This window comes from Phasianus colchicus, chromosome 5, assembly GCF_987193195.1.
Source record: "Phasianus colchicus chromosome 5, bPhaCol1.hap1.1, whole genome shotgun sequence".
NCBI classification, from domain to species: domain Eukaryota; kingdom Metazoa; phylum Chordata; class Aves; order Galliformes; family Phasianidae; genus Phasianus; species Phasianus colchicus.
Genome location: NC_143440.1, coordinates 44,149,266 through 44,176,854, shown reverse-complemented (window position 1 = coordinate 44,176,854; position 27,589 = coordinate 44,149,266). Strand labels below are relative to the sequence as shown.

The 27,589-nt window shown below is 39.0% G+C and overlaps 1 long non-coding RNA gene across 2 annotated transcripts in view; it reads left to right on the top strand.

Annotated features, from left to right (window-relative positions):
* Positions 1-6,876: 6,876 nt before the first annotated feature.
* LOC116228786 (uncharacterized) overlaps positions 6,877-27,589 on the top strand; it is a 29,477-nt gene continuing 8,764 nt past the window's right edge. For both annotated transcript variants that reach the window (XR_004166867.2, XR_016467325.1), the window contains exon 1: positions 6,877-6,927. This is a non-coding gene — a long non-coding RNA (uncharacterized LOC116228786). The remainder of the gene's footprint in view (positions 6,928-27,589) is intronic.

The following is a 27,589-nucleotide window of genomic DNA, read 5'->3' as shown; positions in this document are numbered from 1 at the left end:
ACCTAGCACTGCCAAATGTACCAGTGAACCATGTCCCTAAACTACCATATCTACAAGTCTTTTAAATACCTCCAGGGACAGTGGCTCAACTACTCCTTCAGCAGTCTGTTTTAATACTTCACAACACTTTTAGTGAAGAAATTTTTCCTAATATTCCACCTAAACCTCTCCTGGCACGAGTTGAAGCCATTTCCTCTTGTCCTGTCACTTGTTTGAGAGGTGGACCAATGTCCACCTCAATACAACCTCCTTTCAAGGAGTTGTAGAGAGCTATAAGGTCTTCCCTGAGCCTCCTCTTCTGCAGACCGAATAATCCCAGTCCTAACAGCCACTCCTCATAAGACTCATGCTCCAGACCCCTCACCAGCTTCCTTGTCCTTTGGACACACTCCAGGACCTCGGTGTCTTTCTTGTAGTGAGGGGTCCAAAGGTGAACACTGAACATAGAATTTGAAGTGTGGCATCACCGGTGCCAAGCACAAGGAGATGATCACTTCGCTGCTCCTGTTGGCAACGTTATTTCAGATACAAGCCAGGATGCCACTGGCCTTCTTGGCCACCCGAGAGAACTGCTGGATCATGTTCAACCAGCTATTGCCCATTATCCCTAGATCCTTTTCTGCCAGGTTACATTGTGCTGCACTTCACTTATACGGAGGATCAGCCAACAAGAGCAACTCATCTGAACCAGAAAGCCTACAATACGTGCAGTTTGTGCTAGCAATTCTCCTTGGCTATCAAATGCCTAAAACAACATCATACATGTAGTTTTACTTGTTCCTCAACTGAGCTGTGCTCACAAGAAGTGCTTTCCTTTAATGGAAAAGTCCTGCATAGATGTACAGACAGCTAAGGATAGGTAAGGATATATGAGATGCATTTCCTCTATGTGAAAAATAAATCTTAGTCATAGCCAGTGTATTTCAGCAAGTAATGCAAAAGCTGTCATCTGGTAGAACTTGAGCAGGGAGTTAGTAGGCAAATCATGGAAAACACACCAGCATGGACAAAGAGACTGAGGAAGCAGTGTTCAGTGGCCAAATTCAGAAGTGATTGTTCTGATGAGATAATAAGCATATTTTTCATCTCTAAATTTTCCGAGTTCTTTGTCTATCCTGTCCAGATTCAAGCTGATGATGTCTGGCTCACTAGCCTGGCTATGATATGCACAAGTCTCTGGCTGACAATTTATTGGACTGTGTCTTCAGCAACTTCTAGTTTGAGATATGATTGTTTCAGGGACAAAGGGTGACACTAAATAAACTGCTAGTGAGATATAAACAGAGCAGTGGATGACCTTTTACATGAAATCAAATTACTCCCATCCCTTTTTCTGTGTCTGTGAAACTTGCTGAGAAAGCTTTCCACCTACTGTTGGAGTAAATATTTTCTCTCATGTGATTACTTGTTAGATACCTCAGTAAACATCCATTATTATAACAATGTTGGAAGTGCAAAAGGTGTATTGTATAGGGGGGCAGACAGAAATGTTTGAAAACTAAAACGATATTTTAATGTCTTAAATTGCTTCTCCCCTTGCAAAGGCCATCTCTTGGTTTTAATTGTATATAATAGCATGGGAGACTCATTTCAAACATCAAGTGTTTCTGTGGCTAAAATTCTCATCCTAAAAATGCTTAGAAAAAAGTCTAATATTATTTCTAGTGAGGCTGTTCTGCCATTATTGCAAGTTTAGCATAAGAGTCTGAACCATATCCAAATCTTTTTGCTCTTAACTACAGCCTTTCACAACAGCCTAAAAATAAAATCAAGAAAAAGGGTGATGTATTGACTTAAATTCTCAGATCCTGCACTGAGTGCATCATGACCTGACATGGGAAAGAACAAAGGAAACACGGATTTTCTGTAGCTGTAGCCCTCACACACAGAGGAAGACTCACCTGTTTGACTTCCTACAGCTTTCAGCTCTGCAATCCCGTTCTCTTCTGTCTTGTGTGAGAGAATTCTGGCATGCTCCTTTGGGGGTCCTCTTCAACCATTAAACATCACTGAACTTGTGCAGATTTTGCATGAGTAGTTATGGAAAGGTTTATAACTCCATCCATGTGACAGTCTGTGAATTTCATCATCCTTTCACAAGGAACATTATTTCTAATAAACATGTTATTAGAAATAATATTAAATAAAAAAGCAGTGATTTATATCAATGAAATCTGATTTTGATTGTTGCTGTGAAATTATAAATCATCTGAGCTTTTGCTGTCTGGTTTTATGATGTCTATAGTAGAAGTCTGCTTCTTTCAAAGCCAATAATGGGCTATGCCAGAGTCTTTCTGCAAAATTTTCCACAATCCACAATGAACAAAACTATGTCTGTGAGTACAGGGTGTTAAAAATCCTGTATTTAAGAAACCTCTATTTTCCTCACGAATTTGTGTTTATGCTGTACATGGGCTGTTTGTTTGTTTGCCAGCTTTGGTTTCTCAGGGGCTTACTTGTGCTGTCAGGCAGCATGACGTCTGCTAGTCTCGCTTTTCCCATCATCCACTAAAAATAAATAAGAGGCAAAGACTGAGCTTTATTTTATGCTGCATACTAAACTAGAAAAAGAAGTCTTCTACTAAACAGATGTGAATTAAAAGGGTGACTGGGATGTGCTTCAGTCCTTTCTATACATCCATATGTTCTAAACTATGCTTTGTCCGATCTAAGGCCAAAATCTGCTTCCATAAAAGTCAGCACAGTAAAGTGGAGCTAGTGTGTTATTTTTAAGCTTTTCAATGTGAAGATCTGCTATTTTAACTCTGAAGTGCTGTTCAAACTTACTGAGATGGCATTATATCAATATTAAACACAAATAAGCCCAGCTTCAGAGATGCTTCCCTAGGCAATTAAATATCAATGAAAACACAAATGCCAATCAACACAACTCTGTGGAACTCAAATAGAGGCTTGTAGATGTAATTATGCAACTAGTTTCCTGAAATATCACAAAAATGCAAATTTGGAATTTCCTTTAGATAGCCTAATTCTTCCCAGGGTCTCCGTCTTCTTTCCTACCAGTAGCAGTTAGTCTATTTAATAACACTGATGATCTGGAACAGAAAATTTTCTTCCTGCCAACACAACTGAAGTACATAATGATGCTAGACCATGTTGACTCATGCTGCTGAAATCAAACAGTAAAAGAAAGTAGTTGCAAAATATAATTTGAGATTGTGCTATTGAAGCCAACACATACTCTGTGTGCTGGATCATGCTGGGTTGAGTAGGTCACTCTAAAGTCAGGTCTTGTCCACAGTGCTGGTGAGTACTAAGGAACTGATTGAAAAGAGACCGTGCAAATGCACGTGCCTGCCCTCCACATGACACATATTATCTGATTTGGCACACACATTTAGCGGTGATGCCTCCCATTCCATACAGGTAGATGTGTTTTTTTGTGCTCCCTTACATCTGCATAAAAAGTCACATCTCAGCCCTCGTCTCACTACTAGGAAATACCAGTACTGCTTTTGGGGAAAGGAGACATTTCTCTAGCAGGTTCTCCTTTGAGGCAAATAGGATTTGCTTTTTTTGGCTGAACGCTTGGAAAGCAAATTACAGACAAGTAATATGTGGCACGTAAGAGAATATTTTAGTCTCCCAAATATATTCCACCCACACACTCTTTCTCCTTGTGAGAGCTGAACATTTAAAAAGAAAATCTTACAGTGTCAGTTGTGAGACGCAAACTAAACAGACCAGCCTTCATCCTACCATTAAGCAGTTTCCCAGATCCTGAAGTCATGTAGTAACTATTATTAGAAAAAAGCAGGATTTGTGTCTGGATCACAGCTTTGCAACAATTTGAATTTGTTCAGGCCAGTGTTCCAAAGTAATTTTAGACTGATTTTTTTCCAAGTTCTAATAGAATTTGATCTTGATCTTGTAGACTCATCTGAAAAACCATGATTAGTCATTTTCAGTCCTATATTTAAAAAAAAAAAAAAGAAAAAAAAAAACCTTTCCTAAAATGTGGGGAAATATTTTGGTGGAATGCTGATTTTTTTTTTCCTGATCAATTTCAAATTGTAGTATAAGCAATTGATAAATCTTCTCGCAAAGATATTCTGTCTACTCTTTTGTCTCTCTCTCTCTTTCTCTCTGTAAGATTTTATGGTGCTTTTGGAAGGCATTTTCAGATAAGGGGAAATTTCATAAATGTCATTACCAGGGTACAAAGCAGAATGTGCTCGTACCATCTTGATAAGTTTTGCTGCTATTGTCTTTATTCTATGATGTAATGTTTTACAAAGATTAAAAAAAAAAATTGCAACAAAGACCTTCTGGATGATGAAAAAACTTTTCCTGTTCTTTTTTTTTTCTCCCTCTCTTTTTTCCTATCATACAGCAAAAGCAGAGAAGCTGTAATTAATCTTATCTTCTGTGTATTACACTGGAAAACAGAGAACTGCAGGTAGCCTCACCATTGCCTGGTCTTTGCATTTGTGTTTGCCTCTCTTTTATCTTTGCTTGACAGACCAGATTGTTGTGTTTTCTGGGTCTCTAATTTGGGAAGTGGAAATGGTGGTGTTGGGCTGCTGTGTTTAAAAAGAGACACAAACTGCCAGCTGTATCTCTATGTGTTTCTGCACCTGGCAACCAGGCAGTAGGAAGGCAAAAGTAGAGCTATGAAAAGGCTCCGTTTCTCTTTCCTAGTCTCTCTTCATAGAAAATATTTGCCAAGATGTCTGGAGGAATTTCCTAATGCAAAAAGAAGGAGGGAGGAAGTGAAGCCTTTTGACCTTCGGACTCACAATCAAGGTTGGGGTTGTCTTTTACAGTGAAATCTTATGTCTATTTGTAGCTTTTTTGGTGTTTTTCTGTTGACTGTAGTTTATCTGAGGCCACAATTTTTTCCTATTTCCTTGTTGTTTTTCCATCAACTTGGGAATCTGCAGCAGAGGCATTTTCCCAACAGGCATAATTTGCACAAACAGATGGTGCAGTGGGTCCACTGTCAGATAACATGGGTGACAAAAGCTTCCTGCAAGTATGATTGATACTTCTCTATGAAGAATGTAGAGGCCCCTCTTGGCTGAGCCTTCCTTTGACTTAATACCTGCATTTTTTTCTACTGTTAATATACTTGCATTACAGAGTTCCTACTGATTCTTGCTATTTTCATTATATGTATATAGTTCATTTATTGTGTAAGCCAAGTCATATTTCTCCAAAACCCACCCTCCATTTCCAAATTATTTCTTCTTTTATGAGCACACCTGTTAATTGGAGCTACTTTGGCTACTTTGCATCACTCTTGCAGAAGGCTTGGGGATGAGTAGCTGGATGACTGTGAAGAGAAGGGGACCGGGGGGTGTTGGTTGATGCTCGGCTGAACATGAGCCGACAGTGTGCCCAGGTGGCCAAGAGGGCCAGTGCCATCCTGGCCTGCATTAGAAATAGTGTGGCCAGCAGGAGCAGGGAGGTAATCATCCCCCTGTACTCAGCACTGGTGAGGCCACACCTCGAGTACTGTGTTCAGTTTTGGATACATCACTACAAGAAAGACATTGAGGCCCTGGAACACATTCAGAGAAGGGCAGTAAAGCTGGTGAGGGGTCTGAAGCACAAGTCTTATGAGGAGTGGCTGAGGGAGCTGGGATTGATTAGTCTGGAGAAGAGGAGGCTAAAGAGAGACCTCATTGCACTCTACAACTTCCTGAAGGGAGGTTGTGATGAGGAAGGGTTTGGCCTCTTCTCCCAGGCAACAAACAGGACCCGAAGAAATGGCTGCAAATTGTACCAGAGGATGTTTAGGTTAGACTTAAGGAAGAACTTTTTCTCTCAGAGAGTGGTCAGGCACTGGAATGTCCTGCCCAGGGAGGTGGTGGAGTCACCATTCCTGGCAGTGTTCAAGAGGCGTCTGGATGAAGAGCTAAGAGATCTGGTTTAGTAGCTTGTGGTAGCAATGGTAATGGGAGGGCAGTTGGACTAGATGATCTTGCAGGTCATTTCCAGCCTTGTGATTCTATGATTCTATGATTCTAAGTGGATATCTGTGCTTTCTAGTTTATGCAGATTCTCGTTCTGCCTGCTCACCTGATCTCTCATTTCCAGGGCATGACTTTTGCCTCAGCTGTTTGCTCTGACTCTGTCATCTGTCGCCTGGGGTACACCGTAAGTCTTTTGATCTGCAAGCTGATCTATCTGTTCAGCTGTCCCACTAATTTCTCCTAGAGGTGATTGGGAATGATAATGAGAAAAAAAAACACAAGAGAGTTGTTCTGCTACAAGTTGTGAAATATTTTTTTTCTGCTTCAAAATCTGGATGCAGAATATAAAGGGTGGCACAAATATTCTTGCTGAACCATGATTTCCTCAGTACAGTCTGGCATTTCACATGACGTCAAGTATTTTTATAATGAATTGTTACAATGTGGGAAAAAGATTGAAGTTACATTAAAAATTTATAAATTTAGGACTAACATACTAAACTGAATAGTGTACAATGCAAGATCCCACACAGATCACACAGCACATTGCTTGGGCTGGCAGGTGTCAAGATGCTTTCCAACAAAGCTTTAGATCATTTTCACAGAGCCCTCTTCCATGTAGGACTGCCTCCGAGTTGTTCCTTCTTCCCCTTCTGGCACAAGGTGCTGGTGTCTTTCTTGATGATGTTCCCTTGATAGTGTTAAAAAAAAGTGTAAAATGACAAAAGTAGTCTGATTTTAAAACAGAAATCTGAATGCCTTTTGATGCAATTGTGTGGTAACTGTTAAGTCACAGCCTGAATCACTGATTGAGCACCTGTGGAAAGGACCCAGTCAGCCTGGGAACACAGGTGAAGGCAATTCAGCTGTGTGACCAGAAGGGGTGGAGCCTGGCTGCACCTCTCTTAGACCTCATTTTAGGGCTGACCCCAACTGTGGGAAGATCTCTGGTGGTATTTTTCTCGTGAGCTTTGATGTTCAGTAACAGGTAAGTACTTTTTCATTGTACTGTTCCATTCATGCTAGCTCCTTTGTTACTGCGCTCCTGTATCTTCCTTCTACTGAATTGATTTTTTTGATTGTAAAAGCTGTCCATTGACTTCTGTGTTCAACCAACACTGGAAAAAACAAGAACAAAGAAACTATGCAGGCCAAATGCCTTTCCTTAAAACTATCACCAAGAATACATCAGGATTCCTGGGCTTCATGTTTTTACACATGGTACCAGTGAAAATAAAGGCATATTTGCTGCATTTATTTTCTTCTTAATCTTTCAGAGCTAATCCAGAAAGGAAAAAGCCAACTGCTATTAATCTCTAGTATCAATCCATATGGATTTTCTGAGGGCTTAAGCACCTCAGCAAAGAATGAGTCAGTCTTTTCTTACAAGTGAAATAAACACTCTTTGAGTAACACCAAGATTTACAGTGAATAACTGCTTCAGAGAAATGTATGCTTGTTGTTCTATCATATTTACATTGAAGTGTTGATCCTACAGCTGCAGGAGTCCCAAAGACATCTGCCTGCTCAGCTGTATAGCCCAGAATTGCTCCTAGAGCAGTCACATCTTGAGGAGGATGCGTGCTGTGCTGGGGAGCCAATTACTTTGTTTTATTTCTATTTCTCATTCTGGTGTAGCAACTTTTAAAAAAGAAACATAGTTTGTCAGGTTTAAAAAACAACAACAACAACAAAACACCTATTGGCTGCAATTGTCATACTTTTCCTCCAATTCTGTCTTGTAAAGCTGCCTGCTGAGAATAATTTACACCAAGCAGCATAGTTTTGCTGTTTAAGGGAAAGTATACAACTGGATTTTTCAGGGGAAGAAAAAGAGGAAGAACCTCCTGAAACCTGAAGTTTCTCAAAATTAACTTTTTATTCTCCGGCCTTATAAACACAAATTACCATTTAGGTTGATGATGTTTTATCTTTCATAGCTTAATGAGAGATAAATGGCTTACTCAGACTGAGCGCTAATACATTAGGCATACCCACTTGCAAGAAGTGTATGAAGCAATCTGATCTCTTTACCTCTTATTTGGCATTTCCTAAACAAGCCAATTTACCTCAACAGTAAAATAGCTTCAGTCTTTACTTGTCAGTTTCTCTTGTCCATCACTGATTTTCTATTCCTGCTCATCTGCTTCTCATTACTACTCCAAGCAAGGGGCCCAGCTGTAGTAAACTTAATGTAAATTCACTGCAAGGTAGTTGCTGAGGTAAGGTTTTGGTGAGTGTGAAGGGTAACTATGAAAGCCAAGAGAATTGAGGTATTATCTATGAATGTGATGATGACCATTGTATTCATGTTTCATGTTGCTGAGGCTTTGTTTTCTGTTTGTTTTTTTTTTTTTTGAGCAATGACTGCCTCAAAAACTGCATGGGTCTTTATAAACTTATTTGTTATTAAAGCATATTGTAAATTCCTAGCAAGCATCCAGATTATGGGAAAATCAGCTTGTTGAGATTTCCTTGAGGCACTGAAAGAAGATTTAAAGAAAAAAGTAAAAAACTATTGCATGTGTAAAACTATCTCTCAGTAAGAAGGATGCATGTGCTGGCATTTTAGTTACTCCAACAGTTTACTGGTCAGTTTAATTGAAGAAATAGAAGCTCTGAAGGTGCTTATGGCTGAATTAGGAGCTCTAATATCTCTGAAAGCTTTGGAAAATAAAATGGCTTGTAGAGAGGATCTGCAGGCTCTTTGGAGATTTTCATGTCCATTAATGCGATCATTAATAACTTGTGTCACAATCAATATGTATCCTGAGAGCAGATGGTCAGAAAACATTTGCTGAAATGTCAGTCTCTTAAGAAGTAAACTCAGATATGTTAGTGTCCTTGGGCTAGGCAAAGATTTGAACATTTTATTGGCATTGAAATAGGTGAATGATAGAATGCTACAAAGCTAATCATTAAATGAGAAACAGTGCAATGGAGGGATATGTGGGGTTTCTTCTGTGTTAGGAGGCTTTCTTCTTTGGTTTCTCTGTTCCATTTGGAGTCCATGTATACTCACTTTGTTTCTGAGTCTTGTAGTTCATATTTATTGTAACAATCGCTCCATTATAACCTGATAGTTACCAAGAATAAATTTACAGAGTCAAACTTTGCTAAATAAGATACATTTGTTTCTTAATCTTCATCCAATTTAATAAAGGGTAATGGAAACAAAAGAGATTAAGGAGTACCATGCCAGGATTAGATTTAAACATTCCTTTAGATGGAGTGTTTGTTATGAAATTGTGTAAGGCTGGCAAAATACTCTGGAAAGCCTCAGTTGCTTGGCTAAGAACAGGCTGGAAAAGAGATTAAATTTTGATAAAACTGGAGCTCAGATCTATTGATCTTTGACTTCCAGGGTCTACCTTTGAACTGAAAGAAGCCATTTGGTAGTCGAACCAAAATGAATTTTTCTTTTCTCAGTGAAATAAAAGGCAGGAAGTTCCCAATGAAACTCAATTTGTATGAAATATTTTCTCAACATAGAAAGAACATGTCACATTTCTGTTTAGAATGAACTTTTTCCTGTAACGTAGAAGAATCATTTCTTGTTTCTAATGAAAAATTTTGGCTTACAAAGTGAAAAAGCACTGACTTTTTTCCTATTTCAGGTAAAATAAGCCAATTCAACTGAATCTGGTTTGTCAACAAAATCAGAAACGAGAGTCAAAATTTAGCCAGCAGGAGGCATGTATGGTTCAAGGAAGAGACAGATGTTTCTTTCCTCTTGTACACACAAATTTCTCAGCAGCGCTGAAGCCTGCTGTCATCAGTATTGATTTAACACTGTCATTAGGAAGGACAAGCTAGTGTTTGGGAAACTCTGCCATCTTCCAGTATGAGTTTAATGTAGTGATCCAACCTTTATCTGACCAGCCAGCACTATATTGAGAATGCATTAAATCTTAATCATTAAAATTATTTCTGTAGCACAGGAAATTCTAGCTGAATATTAACTTCATTTCTGGACAGAGGAAGGACATTTTCTTCCTTCAGGTACTTGTTTCAGCCTCACATCTAATGTTCTGTGTTGTTTTTCAGTACTTATGTGAAGTACTGTTAAGGTGGGAAAATGGGAAATATAGCACTAACACCACTACAGTTTGTCCCATGATAATTAAGATATAATTAATTTTAAATATATTTATCTATTTATTTACTTATTTCAGCAGAGAACTTCATTGCCAGCTCTCATGTGCCAGGGAGTAAAAATGAAATCCTTGCCACAGGTACCTAGGAAATGGCATTACTCATACTTTGTAGGATGGGAAATGAACCATCTGAGGTTACAAAGAAATCTACGTCAGTCAGGGTTTCAAATCTGTCTTCTTACTATGTGCTCTACTAGCACACCAGTCTTTTGATTAAACCACAATTTTCTCACTGACACAACGTTCCCTATAATAATCTGCTAGATTAAACTTTTGATAGCATACCATGCATTAGTCTCATTTTTTAGTTTGTTGTTAAGTTTGTATTCAGGCACTCACAAAACTAGGTAATGCCAAAATTAAGACTAAGTTCCATACATTTTAACTGTTTTTGTCTGCTTTATGAGACAATTTTGATTATGCAATCACTTCTTTGTCACGGGGTTTCTGTCTTATTTCATATTCTCTGCACTGTACTCAGTTGTTGAGTATTTCATATAATCATGAAGGTTGGAAAGGACACATAAGAACATCCTGTCATCAAACCATCACCACCATGCCCATTAAATCATGACCCTCAGTGTATCATCTACATGTTTTTCAAACACCTCCAGGGTTGATGACTCCACCACTTTCCTGGACACCTTGTTCTAATTCCCTACTACTCTTTCTGAGAATAATGTTTCGTAATATCCAACCTGAACCTCCCCTGGTGTAACTTGAGGCCATTTCCTCTCATTCTATTGTTGTTATGTGGGTGAAGATGCTGATGCTAACCTCACAATTTCCTTTCAGGGAGTTGTAGAGAGCTACAAAGTCTCCCCTGAGCCTCCTCTTCTCCATACTAAACAGTTCCCTCAGCCATTCCTCATAGGACTTATGTTCCAGACCTTTCACCAACTTTGTTGCCTTTTTCTGGGCATGCACCAGCACCTCATCCCTGTCTTCCAGCTCAGGGGGCTGAGTAGCCTGAGGATAACTGATCTGCCTATTAAAGACAGAAGTAAAGAGGCACTGAGTACCTTTTCCTTCTTGTATACTATATAAACCTTGGTATTGTTTACTACAAGCTGTCCTAGCCATGCTTTGTAGATTGGTATTTTATCATTAGCTTTCTGATAGCATTAATCACAAATGTATCTGGAATGACTTACAAGTATGAACTGTTCTTCTGTAGTGCTACAGGGAAGTAAGACAATGAGATTCCTCCACTCTAGCAGAGGGGAGTATCTGTCCATCAGTGCTATGGGTTACTCTAACTGCACTTGTGGTTATAGCTTATGTTAATCATAAGGATCCAGCTCCAGAGGTAACTTCTCAGAAAATGTGGGTGATACAGATTCTCTTTAGAATTTCTTTCTAAAAAGATTGTGCCTCATTCCTTTCTTTTCCGTTTACTTCCAATGTTTTTCATTTGGTTGCGTAACAAGATTCCTTCTGGATCTAGGTTCAGCCATTCTGCTTGTGAGTAGTTATCTTGCACATCTTGGAAGAATGGCTGGGGAAGCAGGCTTTACAACGATTTGGCAGCTGAGGGGCTCACACTCTCATTTCATAGAAACGGTACTTCCCTATACAGAAATAACTCAACGTGCACTTGAGTTTGAACAGGGCATGTGGGGAAGCATGTTCTTACTGGAACTGTTTATGCTGTTAAACTGATGATTGCTTCCCTTGATGGTAAGAAGAGGGCATTCATCTGAAGTCCTCTACCTCACCAAATCAGAATATCTGGAGTTAGAAGGGACCCACAAAGATCATTGAGTTCAATGCTTGGTTCCACAGAACTATTCAAAATTCAGTCCCTATGTTTGAGAGCATTGTCCAAATGTTTCTTGAATTTCAGCAGTCTTGATGCTTTAACCACTGCTCTGGGGAGCCTGTTCCAGTGCCTGAACCTTTCACTGAAGTACTTTTACCTCATGTCTAACTTCACTGTCTCTTCATGCAGCTTCATGCCATTCCCTCTGGTACTGTTGCTGTCAGTAATATAAAATGTATAGGCCTCCTCTCAGCCTCTTCTGCTCTGGACTAACAAACCAAAAGACCTCAACAGTTCCTCAAACATCTTTGTAGCACTCCTTTGGATGCTCTCTAATAATTTTATGACTGAAGTATAAAGGTTGAGCAGAATCTATGAGAGGTATCCTTTTGCCTTAATCACTTGAAAAGCCCGTTCCAATAGGTGGTATAGTTGAAATTTACCTCCTTAGAGTGAATCCCTCTTCTCCTTTACAGTGAAGAATAGTAATTTCAGTATAAATTTTTCTAGCTTCTAATAGTAGGTTTTCTTCTGTTCCTTGAATATCTGGGCATCTTCCATTTGGAAGTAAGGAGAATAGTCTCTGTTTTGCATCCTGTGAAGGCATGAATGTTCTCATGAAATTCCAAGAAAAAAACACTTGAGGAATAATCCTTCATTCTATAACAGGAGGTAGTTTTAAGGTTAAGCAACAAAAACATTAGACAGTATAGCACCACTTCTTTATTTGCTGCCAAATCTACATTTGTACTGAAGATTACTTTTCCAAGTTTCAAGAACTTCAGGAAAAAACTGCCTATGTGTGCCAGAGCAAGGACAAGAAGAACATTAGTGTCTGAAGACAGCAATCCATCTGTAAGAAGGAAATGCAGCGTAGCCTGTTTACACAAACTGCTGTGCTCTCACCCTTTAAAAACAGCAGTGCATTGCAAGTATTCTCCTTGAATGAAAGTGAACTTTCAGCAAAGTGTTTTGATATCCAGCCCTAGCTATGTTACATAGACTTTGATTTCTTTTGGGACTGGGAAGAAAAGTGGAACGTGCATACATAAAGCCGTGGGATGTCTCAAAGTTCTGCCTACATACAGTTCAATTTAAATCTTAAATTTTACATACAGTTGCTAGTGCAGTATTAATAGAATGTACAAAGCTCCACGGACCCATCGTGCTTGCTAGTTAATCAAAAGCTTGATGAAAATAAAGGGCAGCTTCCCAGCTATTCTTCCCAGTATTCAGGTAGTCTTATGGTTGCACATTTTTGGAAAGATAAAGTCAATGTCTACACTAAGCCATAAAGATCAGTTTAAGGAATTGCATAGTTTGTGCTCCTTTCTCTTCAAGCAGAACTTTTATTTCTGACCATGCAATCAAAAAAATAGCGTGATTTTGTTTTTCCCCAAGTGCTTACAGATTTCAAGTTACTCTTTGATCAAGGGTGGAAATCTGGTGTCAGTCTTGGAACTGCCTGATTAATTCCCATCTACGTTTTCCCAAAGTTCTGCCTCTGCTTCTGTTAGGATTTCTACCTTTTCATGACAATTCCTTTGTGTCCCACAAAGGCTATTAAAACTGATGAGGTAACAGATAAGCAACTGAGTAGTTGGCCAGATGGGTCCTGAAATAGGACTCTTCTCTGGAGAGTCCTACTAAATGAGTGTCCAGTTTCATCAGGTTTTTTTTTCTTTGACAATGTTTCTTCTCCTTGTCAAGTGCAATACCTTTTGCAGTACTCTCTTTTTTTCATTTTTTTCCTCTTCCCCTACATCTTTGCATATATCAGACATTACCAGCACAGAGTGAGAAGTCTCTTTTCAACTTATGTCATTTGGTGAATTTGACACTAAGAAGCGAAGTGATTTATTAGTTTTGATACACAGGGGCTCTTCTGCTTGACTTCTCATGTTGTCTTGGCAAGTGGGAAAGAACGTGAGCTGCTGGCAAAAGAGAGTATTACAGCATAGGATGAGAAGTGGCCTCCTAAGTCAGTCTGGACAGCCTTAGAGCTGGGGAGAGGGCACCTCAGCACATTCTAACATCTTTTCTGCTGCTGCTCTCCTGCACTGAGCAAATGCTTTTGAAGCAATCCTGCAGAAAGTGGGCATGCTCACATTTGTCTCTCACTGTCTTTTTATACATATTTTAGAGCTATCTAGATAATACAGATCCCTCTAAGCAAACATCTGTTTTTTCCTCTCCTCTTATCCACTAAACCTAGCTGTGTTCATCCTTCCTAGAGAAGTCCTTTCCTTTAAGCAGTAGTATTCCTTTCTAATTCTACCTTTGTTTTATTTATTTGATAAGATCAGATGGACTTAACTTGCTGTTTTCTTCTGCAAAGGAAGAAAGAATTGCACTAAGGTCCCGTAGAAAATATCTTTCTCTTCCAAATAAATTCCAATCACAGATCTACAATCTCAGAGAGAACTTATGTAATCTGCAGTAAAAACTTAAAAGTAATACAGCAGTGTTTTCTCTTGAGTATGGAAAAGTACTGCTTGGCCACACTTGTTTATATTTCACTGCATTTCCTTCTATTTGCACACAATTCCTTCTAAATACAGTTACAATCTATGCTGTTTTTTTTTTTTTTTCCTTCGCTGCATCTCTTCCTTTATGGGTGGTGATCAGCTTGTTTTCCTGCTTATTTTATTTATTTATATTTCTTTATTTTCAAATAAAGCCTCATTTCCTCCACTGGTGACTGTAGAAACTACCTAGTGTTGCACATTGAGATCCTGAGGTCCTTGATCTTGAGCATCACTTGTAGTATTTCTATTTATTTACTTCAGTATCCAAAGTGAAAGAGTATTTCTTAAAGCTTTTTCAGCCTTCAAAGTGACTGTTACCTCCGGCAGCCGAAAATCTTCTGGTAGCTGAGCTGCTCCATTCACTGCTGTGAGATTTTAGGAAAATTCAGGGGAAGAAAAAAACCCTCAGCCTAGTTCCCTCTTGCTTGGCCACATTAACTGTACTAAGTTAACAGAAGAAAGAAGCAGAATATATTCACTGTCAGCATTACTTTGCTATGGCTCTGTAACACATAAAAAAAAAAAGTGGTGAAGTTCAATCCTAGTTTTATACAGCAAATTATCAGGTGTGCTATCATACTAATGTTTATCAGCTGCTTTGGAGATAGTCATATATGCGTTGATTCAGTCCTTTCTAGGTGCAAAAATCTTGTTCTCTGAAATAAAATGGATAGAACACCACACACCATGCATGTAAAATTGCAAAGAGAAATATGTAAGGCTCGCATGTAACTTTTTAATACCTACAAAAGGTATCTTAATTGTATCTTAAGGATTTGGAATGAAACAAAAACACATTTTCAGAAGGCTTTGCCTAAGAGTTCTGATTTGTGTTCTAGTTAGAAATTTCTACACAGTAAATGTTTCTTTCAACTTCTAATTGAAGAAATGGCTTGGGCATAGTATTTCAAAAGGTATAGAAATCATTTATGAAGAATGTGGAGGAACCAGGGGAATACATCTTAGAATTTTACTTCTTATCTATGTAACTTTAGCTTAATGTAAGGATTTTGGGTCCTGTGTGAGCAAAGAGGAACTGAGAAATGGAAATTCACCCTTCAGTTCTGTCAGGAAATATTCTGACTTAGTAGACCCATAAATTGTAATGACATGGAAGGAGCGTTTTCAAAGACCTCTTTATGCACTGCATTTTTATGTTCAGCTAAAGACTGAGCATGGTAAAGTCAATGTGACACTTGTCAGAAATGGCATTGGTCAGGAGTAGAGACCTTTATCTTCTTCCTGCCTAATACAGGCTCTCTCCTTAGGCTAGAGAATTATGCTCCCACTTGCTGACCCAATAATATTTAACTTATTTCATATAAAACCAGCAGCTGAAAGAGCCACATCCTAGAAGACTGAGTCTTGTGACAATGATAGCTCTTTTCTGGAATATGGGGAGAATGAAGGATAAAATTCCTTCCAGTATATCCCATAGCTGAAATGAGTTCTGTAAGCAGTGATGTCCTGAATATACGTTTGCCACTTGTGTTTTGTGGGGAGAAAAAATGGCAGAGGCATCTGATTCTAGATGAATTCTTATCACTATGTATTCTACTAGTACAGTTAAGTCACTAAGATCCAAGGCAAAATAGGATATTTAAATATCTGAAAACAGGATTTTTCAAACACTTTTCTGTCAATGAGCTGGAACATGTAGTTATGTCAGAGTCAGAAGAATAAAAACTAGGAAAAGTGAACGTGATTGTGTAGCATGGGCTGGAACTGGTCCTGCAGTCACTGTGGAAAATTCCTACGACCAAAGTAGTCCTTTTCTATGGCCCAGTGCTCACAGGTCCTCCTTTCTTCACTGACAGCGCAGTACTCATTTTTCTGGAGAGTTTTGATGGAGGAGTGGTGATAGTGAAATAGATACCTCAAAATGAGAAATTTAAATATGGGTTCTTAACTGTTTCTCAAAATATTCCAATGGGGGTAATAGATAAAGACTGGGGGAGAGAAGTTTGTAGGCATTTCTACCTTTAGAATGAAATATGTGAAATAAATTATCTTTTTATCAAGGGGTGAGATTCTGAGGCACTGTTTAAAGACTAGCTCCTGCACTCTTACATTGTAAATCCAATTTATAATCCCCATAAAACTTACATACCAGTAGAAGTATATCACGTTGTTTCTTAGCTAATGATGGGGGCTTCATTTCAATGTAGCAGTATGTCACTGAGATCCCTTTCCAATGGCAACAAACAAAACAGGGCTGTGCATGTCCAGTGTCTTCAGCATGTTCAAAATGTCTTCAAACTCACTGCCATGACAGCACAATGAAATTATCTGTTTATGTATGCATCAAAGGAGAGCAAAGAATGTTACCTTGCTTCAGTGAGATATGAGCAGAAAGAGAATAGGTGATAGCTGAAGGTTTGGAGAGCACTGAATTATATAATATCTCATTCAGGAAATCTTCTGAATTATTGATTACCTTTTTCTTTTCCTTTTTTATTTCATTTTATGGGTTGCTTACCATGTTTGTGTTAGCCAGCCACAGTCTTCTGAAGTTATCTGCATTAAATTACAGATGGCTGCTAACTGTCACACTAGTTCAAAGCAGAATGCCTATTCTTTACCCTTTCTTCTGAGATCATCTGCAGGCAATGTAGAGTGATTAATATATATTCCTGCCTGCTTCAGAGAGGTTGACAACAAAAACTCATATTTATCTTCTCCTAAGGAGGTATAAAGGCAACAAAGACCTTTGGTTAATGAGAGGAGCCAAATTCAAGTATGTCATTAGAGGTATTCATATCTGTCTCGTTCGTTCAGACCCATGAGGCTTCCTATCTTCCCTTTTTCTTGGGACTTCATACATTTTTACTGAAGATTAACTTCAAAAAGGTCTGGTGCTGTTTCATCCTGATGGATGTACTGTATGTCATAGTGCTTGGCTGGTGCTGTCTGTTATGGGGACCAAAGTATCCAGAAAATGAAGTCTGAAGATAGGAAAAGCCAGAAGGCAGGGGATGATTTTGCACATGTGGACAGAGACTCTGGCATACCACCTGGGACCAACTGTCCTTTGTGGCAGTGCAGTTGTATATGCTGGGTGCTTTGTGATAAAGTAGTTCTTTGGAAGCAACGAAATGACATGCACAGTGCTGTAAGTGGCTGGCTGGTACTTCTGCTCTGTGGCAGTGATCAGCTGAGGCTCTGAAGCATGAGATTCCCCAGTTTAGAAGGATAAATACTTCTTTCTAAACTCAGGGGACCCACATGAAGCAGACACAGAGATTAAATCAACTCTGCAGAAGTGTCACTGGCTCCTTGAGGTCTCAGTGTTCAGCTAGATGGTTGAGTGATTCCTGATGAGCCTGTAGATAATTCAAAGGACTGTTAAAAACCATATTGCGTGAGCATTCACTTAGTAATTCTAATACATTTCAGTATTCACTGTACAGTAAATACACTGCCAACAGAGGATAGAAAAGAGAATCTGATCTACAAGATGATATGATCACTTTTGCATTAATATGTCCTGGAATGATTCTGGGCTTTATTGCCAACCCTTTCTGAGAGTGGTGCTGGGTGTTCCTTCTCTGCCTCTTCTTGGCAGGGCAGCTCCACTCCACTGCAGGCCTACCCACCTGCCCTTCCCAAGCTACGTGCTCATGGCTCCCACAGTGAGAAGGGAGAGGATATCACTAAAAGGCACCTCTTTTTTTGGTATGGGAAAAACTGTAGCCATTGTCTGCACTAATCAGAAACACAAGAAGAAAGACATCGTTCTTTGGGCCTTACCTTTTAAAGTACTTATCTTCTTCTGGCTTTTCCACTCCCCCATTAACAGAGGAAAATCTCTAGACAATGCAATTCAGATTGTATGGATTTTTATACAGAAGGGTTTGATGTTACTTAATGTTGTTCATGATACACTTCTCCAAAAGAAGGTGCTGGGAACTTCTAATTACCTCCCTTTTCTTTTCTGTTTTACTTGTTTTTTTCCTCAGATAAGATAGAGATGAAATTCCTTCTCTGATCATCTGAAGCCCAGCTAGAGTTCAGCATCACTTATTTAGGAACTTCTACATGACTTAGCCCACCAGCTGATGGACAAAAGCCTTTTGCCTCAGGTTCCAAACAATCTCTGAAAACTGTGTTCTGCTGGCTCCTAATTACATTACAGCTAATTGCAGTGCCCAGTGCTGCATGAATCATAGCTGAGGAGTGCTGCCACCTGCTCCCGGGGAAGGTCAGTGATCACCAGGCTAGCAGAGGTTAAGGGTTTTTTATGCAGAGATTCTGCTGGGGTTAAAAACAGGAGTACTGCCCTGTGTACTTGTGGCCATCCTTGTGGATAAAAGTCACTGTGATGCTGACAGTCATCATCACTTGAATTCATGAGCACATGAGAAATGGCAGGCAGAGCATGAGCATACAAGGCAACAATGACAAGGTTTTCTATTCTGAGAGTGGAGGGGAGTGAAAGTTTTTCTTGGCATTTAGCAGAGTCTTTCTAAGAACAGACTGCCAGTGAAAAGTGTCTATCATTTGCCCACAGATAAGGATAGGTGCAGCCTAAGCAGCCCCATCATAGAAGACAAGTAACACAAATGGAGCAGGGTTTGCATGCTTTCCTTGCTAGTAAAAACCAGGAATAACGAATCAATAAAAACTCTCTTCTAGATAATCTGATTTACAAAATTCAGTTGAATAGATCCAACTACAAAGAGCCTCAAACCCATGTAGCAACACTTGGCATTAAGCTGTGGATGTGCTATTGTATTTGCTTTTCCTGAAGTCACTGTACCTGAGTCAGCCTGGGTCATTTATCTGATACAGGCTAATCCAGGTGCATCTCATTAGAGAGGAAAGGGAGGATGGCCACAAAGTATTGCTCCATATCTTCCAGGTTAGGATGAGCTGTGCTGGGGAAGCAGATACGCTAAGGAAAGGAACTGAGTATGAGACAGTGCTAGCTGTGGATGACAAGAAACTCCAAGTGCCCTGGACTAAATTGCTTCCAGCACAGCTGTTTACAGCATCAGTGTCACTTGGCATCAAAAACAGAGCATTTAAAGAGGAGGAGAGAGGCTTTTCACATTTTTGTCAAAAACTAATTAAACGCTTTGCTGTATTGCCCCCAGTACACAACTAGTTCAGCACTTAAATTCTGTACCAGTAATCTTCAGAGAGAGGTTGAAAATCCCATTGTGTTTGAGCTACCAGGAATCCATGCGCAGGGAAGTAAAGCTTTACGTTTACCCTTCTGCTCAGGGAAAGCATATGGAGATCACCTCAAGTCATTTCTTCACAAGCCAGCACTCAGGAATTCATTCCCTGACTGGTAACTCTAGGGCAATGTTTCTGCTTAAGAAATCATTACTAATCACCTTGCAAGCCCCTGGGGAAACCACATGGTTGAAGTTGACAGAGAACAACTGGATGGTAAATTGCAAAAGTTCTCTGGGGAGCTAAGTAGCTTTTCCATCTGAGCAGCCTACCATAATGGGCCCTTGTTTTGCTATTCTTCACTCTCTGGAGTGTTTCAGGCTGTTCCCTGGCTGAGATTGAAGACAGAACAATAACATTCACCCCAAAATTGGAGCGAATGTAGGTGGGGAGATGGGAGGGAAGCCTGCTGTTCTTTCTGCTGCACTAACTCCCCCGCCTGCAGCTTGGCATGGAGTTTGCTAGCAAAGACAAAAAGAGGAAGTCCTGTGCAAAACCAGGCCATCTCAATGGACAGAAGGTTGCTTACCTATTCAGTTCCTTGCCTGAGCATTGTGATCAATTCAAATGCTTGAAATAAGTTTGGTAAGGTAGAAGAAGTTAGCAACAGTGTGCAGGCTTCAGAAGTCTGTTCAAATAAATAAACATTGCACAGCACTACTGGAAAGCTACTTGCCTATCTGGGGATCCTGGAGTGTTTTAGAATCTGCTTTAGCTCTCCTTACCAAGTACAAATACTGTTGTGCTGGGTCAGACCAATAATCTGTCTTGGCTTTATGTCTGACTACTTCCCTGTTGAGTGTGATCATATTTTACGTGAGTACCATGAGATACAGAAGTAGGAGAGGAACATGCATCAAACTCTCCTCCTTTTGCTTGCTGCTGCTTCTTCCGCTCTCTGTTCAGTCTACCAGACAATGCAGCCCTGAGTTATCCCTTTCTCCAGAGACCTTCTGGCTGATTATTACTATTAATGAAGCATTTTGTGCTTTTCTCCTGTTTGCTGCATTTTATCAAAGGTGACCAGTGTCAATAATTGAAGCAATCATTTATATCACTACTTATCATCCAGATGGCTCAAGGCAGCAGTGTAAAACACAACAGCGAAACAATTAAAAGCAAATTAGTTCCTTGCTAGTTTTAACAGTGAAAGATTTTCTCTGATGCCACATATAGCAGGAGCTGGATCTTTGGAAGGTAACAGAGATGGTGAACCTTTCCATGCACGTGTGAAAGAAGCAGTTTCACTATAGGCAGTTATCCCTCTGGCAGCTTCATAACAGATTGTATAGGTAAATAGGACCAGACTTCTCAGAAAATGAGGTGAGAGGGCTGCTACAGAGAAAGAAGACTACGTGTGTGTGTGTGTGTGTGTGTGTATGTATATATATACACATACATACAAACTGGTTGGTACTAAGGAGAACAATTTTGACCCTGAAAATCTGTACTCTGCTTGGCTTGCAAAGCTGTCCATACAGTACATGCAACTGTATTTTTTCCTTGTTTTTGCTACATGTGCTACAAAGAGAGAGCTGCAGAATGAACAAGTGCAGTGCTACATGTCTGCAGATTATGTGCATAAACAAACTCAGGCAGGTCTAAGCTTGCATGCATCTTGCATAAGCCTGCTATAAAGCCATGCTCCCTTCTATGATCTCCTTGATCTATTTTAGTACACATACATGTTTTGGCTGAAGGATAAATACTCTATCAAGGTATTAGATACTTGTTCCTCAGGAAATGAAACAAATGATTAAAGGAGATATTCATGCTACTCTGTGGAAATTGTCTGGCCTATGGGAAGCTCTCTCTGCTTGTGAACTCATCTGAAACCAGGTTATATGAAAAACATAAAACGCACTTGAAATCTCAACCTCTTATAATTTGACATCACCTTATTCTTAGAGACACCTAAAACTAAATGTCCTGATTAGGACCACTGCCTGAGGCCTTGTACCCAGCCAGTGGCCCTTTGATGGCTGTGGTGAAGCTTTGCATCAGACAGCTCCTCCATGTGCTTTCTGAAGGATGTGTAGTCAGGACGCTGCTAACGAAGGGAAGTTTGTGGTAGGCCCAAACACACCTTTCCGGCACCACTAGATTGCTCACAAGTACAAACAGAGGCTTGCTGTGCTTGTATAGGGCTGAGGTCAAGACCTAGACATGCTTCCTCCACAGCCCACACACCGCCCATCCTGGCTGCAAGCACATGGCACTGGCACTTCCTCTGGGGCACGCAGGAGAAAACCTTTGCTGACATACCATTTATCTTTAACAGGACTGGCTGCCCTCCTTTCCTCCTCTGCAAAATTGCGCAGGGCTGCCTGCTGGTGCAGAGGAGGAGGAGAGCATAAAGACAAGATTAACTCTTCATTCTCCTTATGTGATTTAAACGCATTTCTTTCCTTGCTCTTTTTTTTTTTTTTTTTTTTTTTTTCCCCCTCTGTTTACTCAAAACATTCAGGAGTTCTTTTGGTAGGGTTTGGTTTTGTTTTTGGATGTGCAGTGTGGAGTGAGAAGGACGCGTGGCTGTGGGAAATCAGATGGGCCTTTGGCAGCGCAGGGTGAGCCCTTGCATGTGGGTTAGTGCTGCAGGAAGTGGGGGGGGAGGGACACAACTGATAAGGCTGCTAGATTGTATGCTTGTCTGGTTGTAAAGGTTACATCTGAAAAGATCTTACAGAACGAAAGACTTGAAAAGAGGGTGTTGGTGTTCTTGGCTGAACATGTACATTTTCTGGAGTGGATGGTGATTTCCACATTCTGCAATGATTAGAGATTATAAATCATGAGAAACTGAGCTCCAGTGTGGTAGGCAGAGAAAAAGTCTGCTGTCTTTGAAATAGTAAATACTGGCATGTTCATGCTTGATCACGTTTGGAAAACTGAGGTAATATTATGACTGAGGTAATATTTTAATAGGGCTGATTGCTGAATTGCACAAATTCCCAACATGAGCTCTTGGAAACAAGATGAATATTTGGATATGAAAAGTCACATTAAATTTCATGTATTTCAAAATACTTCTAGGGATGTAGATGTCTTTAAGGAAAACTGTTAATGTTGGGATTGCTAAGTACTGTTTATCTCCACTTTTTTCAAGCAAGTTTTTTTCACCAATAGAAAATCTCTGTCTGTCCTCTTCCCTTCCCTCCTTCCCTCCTTCCTCTTTTCCTTTTTTTTTCCTTTCTCTCTCTTCCTTTCTTCTTTTCTTTCTTTTTCTTTTTTTTTTCTCTTTATTTTTTTCTTTCCTTTCTCTCCCTTCATCTCTCCCCAGTGAAATACATAAATTCACAGCAATTATTTTTTTTTCAGACTATTCCTGGGAGAACAAATGTTGCAATTTGTGAGAACTCATGTGAGTTCAGTGGAGGTAAATTTTGGCTGTTTTGAATGTTATTAGAAGTAGGTACAGATTCATTATTAGAAAAAAAAAGAAGAAAGAGAAAGCACCAACACCCTCCCTGAGGAACTGTGGAAATGTAATAAACTCTTACTTTATTGGTAGAGAGAACCATTATGGAGGAAATACGTGTGCTGAAACAAGACCAGATAAATTCTACTTGCATATGATGATTACAAACAAGGAAATGCAGTGTGGATTTGTTTTTACTTTAAGCCAGTTAAGGAAACAAAACAAAACCTTCAATGCCTGAAGTCAGCTATATATCTCCCATGTGTCCCATTTTGTTAGATAATCTGTCCAAAGTAATTTATGGACCTATAGTTCCATAGTTTCAGCTGGATTTTTGTAGCCACAATACCAATCTGAAACAAAAAGTTCATAGATTGTAAGAACATAGATTTATGTCACAGTGCAGGAAAAGCAAACAAGCCAATTCAAATCTCCTTAGAAAAGCTTGTTCATAATAGATCTGAAGTCTCCTGAAATTACTCTTTGTTCTTCATGTTTTGATGTTGAGTCATTCCAATGCAAGGATATTTTTTCCTCTGTAATCTAAAAATTTTCAAACTAGGATTTGGTAATTAAAATAAAAATGTACTAAGATCCACAACATTTCTTTGATGTTTCCCAACCCTTGACATTACCTTGGAGAATATGAAGAATGAGGCATTTCTATCCTTTATTAGTCTGCAAAGTCTTGCAGTATTTGTCTCTGCTTTTAATTTCATTTCCCACTGTCAAGGTTCCTTCATATGGGGTCTGGTGGGAAAGGAGGCAGACAACAGGCCTTCCACATTGCTCTCAAACCTTAAGAGGTTAATAAAGCAAGCAAGAAACAGAAAGCTAGGAACCCATTGGGATCCCATAGCTCACTTCTACAGAATCAAGTTTAATTTACATTGTCATTTCTTGCATTCACCTGAGAATCTTTTAGCGAAAGGTTCAGATTCATTCTTCTCTGGTATGGTGAATTAATGGAGTAAAAGTGAAGATGAAGTTTATCCATCTTCAGTCTTAACTATGGAGCATCAAATATTGTTTCATAAAAGCGCATACAAACTGCCAGTACCCTGAAACCAAAGCATAAGAAAATTTGCATTGAAGGCAGAGTAAAAACGAGTGTCTAGCCACTGGTTAGACTAAAGGAGAGGAAGGGTTAAGCCACCCTAGGCTTGCCTGTAATGCTTCTTGAGGAGAAGATAACATTCTAGGGCAAGATGGTCCCCCAATGTACTTAACTTACTGAAGCCCAGTTACCATCACTTTTTAAAATGAAGCCCAGAAGTCCGTTTCCTCAGAATGAAAGACAATATCCCAACAGCCTTTGGCATTCCAGAGCCAAATGGACAGAATTCTTATTAAAGAGATCTCAGAATTAGAAAAAGATTTCTTAAAAAAAATAAAGAAGTAGGCCAAGAATAAGAGATTTTAGTATTAATATGATATGTCTAGAGCAATGCTGTTCAGTTGAAAAATGAAACAAACGGGGGGGGGGGGGGGGGAAATCGGGGAAGGCAGAATCTGGGCATGAAAGAAGGAACAAATTCCTGTGTAGACAGAATTAGGTGGATTTCCAGCTGGAAATCAACAATGCAAAGTGCCAGACCTTGCACTTAGTACATCAAGAAGAGCAATTAACCGTGGACATGGCATCTAAAGAATAGGTGTCCAGAATATAAATATGAGTAGATGGGTTGATGGGACAGTGATTAAAAATGTTTGTTTGGTTCTTCTTTGAAAAGGTATTTTAGCTAATGTTAACCTGCCTTTACTATTCAATAAACTTTGATTTGAAATATTGCCCATTGCTGTCAAAAAATGGGTTTAAATTAGAATACATGCAGAGAAGTATGTATAGAATGATTTGGGAAATCTGATATTTGAAGCAAACCTTGGCTTGTGTAGCCTAAGTAGCCAAGTTAAAATGAATTGCTACAATTATATTTCAGGGACAAGAAGGAGTCAACATCATGAAAGGATAATAATTGTTTAAAGAAGAAAAAGCATTTAAGTTGTGCTACCATAGGAAGTGAATCTGATTGATGAGGAAAAGAAATATCTGATGGAAGTTACTGCCTAGAGTCATTTCATTCACACAGAGCTGACCTGAGAGCCGTGTGTGTACTTTTAATCTCTTGGTGCATGGGGAATTTGGGATACATCATGGTTTATAATGAGAAAACTTCATTAGAGATCTGTCTCCTTATGATATCCTGTGGCATAATAGCTGTGATTTTCTTTGGTCTTTACCATAGGTCTTAATTTTCTTTGGGGTATTGGGAAATGGCTGGTACTGTGTGGTGGAAAATGTAGACTTGCCCTTGATTTTCCTCAAGCACTTGTGTGTAGCACATGGTTGCCAAAGAGGGCATTAGTATGGATGTGATTCCTATTCCCCGCTCTCAAAAAACTGTCTTACAAACCAGATCTGAGGAGCCCCTGGGGAAGTGGGCAGAAAAATATTTCCTTGATGGAAGCAGCCTACACCTGCTCATTCTTTTTTTCAAACTATTTTTCAGACCCAAATAGGGATTGGGCTACCTAACAGGAATAGAATAATGCAGAATTAATAGTTTGTATCGATGTTACAATTACAATGGAGGAAATTTATGATACTTTTGCAAATTAATATGTGTGTAAAAATGTCCAAAGTCACTGGTATCACTTCCTCCCAGTTTCATCAAATGATATCATAGCTGATCATGACATTGCACAATTACTAATGATTTTTACCAAATTCTGATGGAAAAAAAGTGCTTGAAAGATCATAGTTAAAAAACAAACCCCAAAACACTTCCCATGACTTTTCTTAATGATGATTAATTTCTATATTTACTTTGATGAACACGTATTCTTCTTTTGATAATGGTGAAGAAGCAGGGAATGTTGGGGGTATTAATTATTTTGTGGAGATACTAATTTGTCAGTTCATCTAAGTGGGTAATTAATTCCCAGGAAGTGGGCCATAGTAGTTAAACAATAGTCATATAAAATTTAACTTAAAATGACTTTGGAAATCATAAATCAACATGAGTGACTGTCAGAATATGCTGCCCTTAGGTCAAATCCAGCTGAACTGCATTCTAAAGATTCATTTGAAAAGTCCTGCTATGAGCACGTGTTTGTGGTATACCTGCAAAGCCACACATTTGTTATTATGTGTTATTATAATATTTTCACAAATTTGCAAGCAAGGCACAGCTAGCTTTGGTGTGATGTAAGAGTTATACATACACATACAGGTTACACTTGTTTAACTCAGCCAACAGGAACTGCACTGTACAAGCACTCATGCTATGGCCTTGCTAATACTCTGCCCCATGCATGGCTTTTTAGCTATATCAAAAGCATCATATTAAATTTATATTTGAGGAGACGTGGTACAAGAGTTTCTATCTTAAGTGCTGAATGTTGTATGACAGTTCTTGAAAACTTTTTTTTTTTTGTATGTGTGTGGTTTCAATGGGCAAATATATATATATATATATATATATATATATTTTCTTCCTAGGAAGTCTATTTTTCTTGCTTTTGAAATGAATATTTCTACAGGGAGGATGCTGATTCTTTCTTACTTCTTGGAAAAGTTTGTTCTTTTATGTTGTTTGTACATATTCTTTTTTTTTTTTTTTCCCCAACAAAGAACTGAAGATGATATCGTAATGCTCCTTACAGAAGGTCCTCTCCTTACCAGTTTTTATGTCATGGTGTTAAATAGTCAACAACTCAGAAAAAATTATGTTTTTCACCCCTGCAGTGAAAAAAAGGAACGTCACTGCAGAACAGAGAAGAAAGTTTAATTCCAGCTCAGCTCTGGACCACTGGTGTGCTCACACAAGGTTGATTTAGAAGGGTCTGAGGGCAACAATAGATTTTTTTTTTTTTTTTTTTTTTTTTTTGTCTAAATAGGAAGCAGAGAAGGAGATAGCTAAAAACTACCAGAAAATGGAATGAAATACCTTATAGAATTGACTTGCTTAGGTCTCAAGCTGCTTTTATTTCTGAGAGCAGGATCTGTTGTTTCCTTTCCTAAGAAATATGGCATGCAGTTACAGGGAAGGTTAGGCTATCCAATGCAACTGTTTCACTGGGTAAAGGAAGAGGTTTCTTTTCTTTCTCCATCCACCATTGCATGCTGGCTTTCAGTTATCATGAGCTCAGCCTAAATGTACCAAGCAAGATTTTTCAAACAAGTCTGGAAGATCAGAGTCTATTTAATGAGCCCTGATAGTTTTTGATCTGGCAAACTATTTCAAATGCATTTAAGTCAACATCAACAAATATGCAGCAAACAAGTAAGTACTGCTCTTTGGAGAGTGGAAAGTCTTATATTTCCAATGTACAGGAGAGAGTGAGAATTCACTGTTTTTAAAATATTTGCCGTAAGTCAATAACATTCAAAATTAAGTGCAATTTTTTAACCTCTTTAGATACTGTTTACCTGGACAAATATGGTGAGAACATGCTGAATTTTTCCAAATCTCAGCTTTTCTGTCAAAAAATTCAGATGGTAAATCCTTTGAGATCTGCCTTCTTCATCTGCACTGGAAATAGAAAATGAAAATTCTTGCTCTCTCCTGTACACTGGAAATATAATATGATGTAGTTTCCAC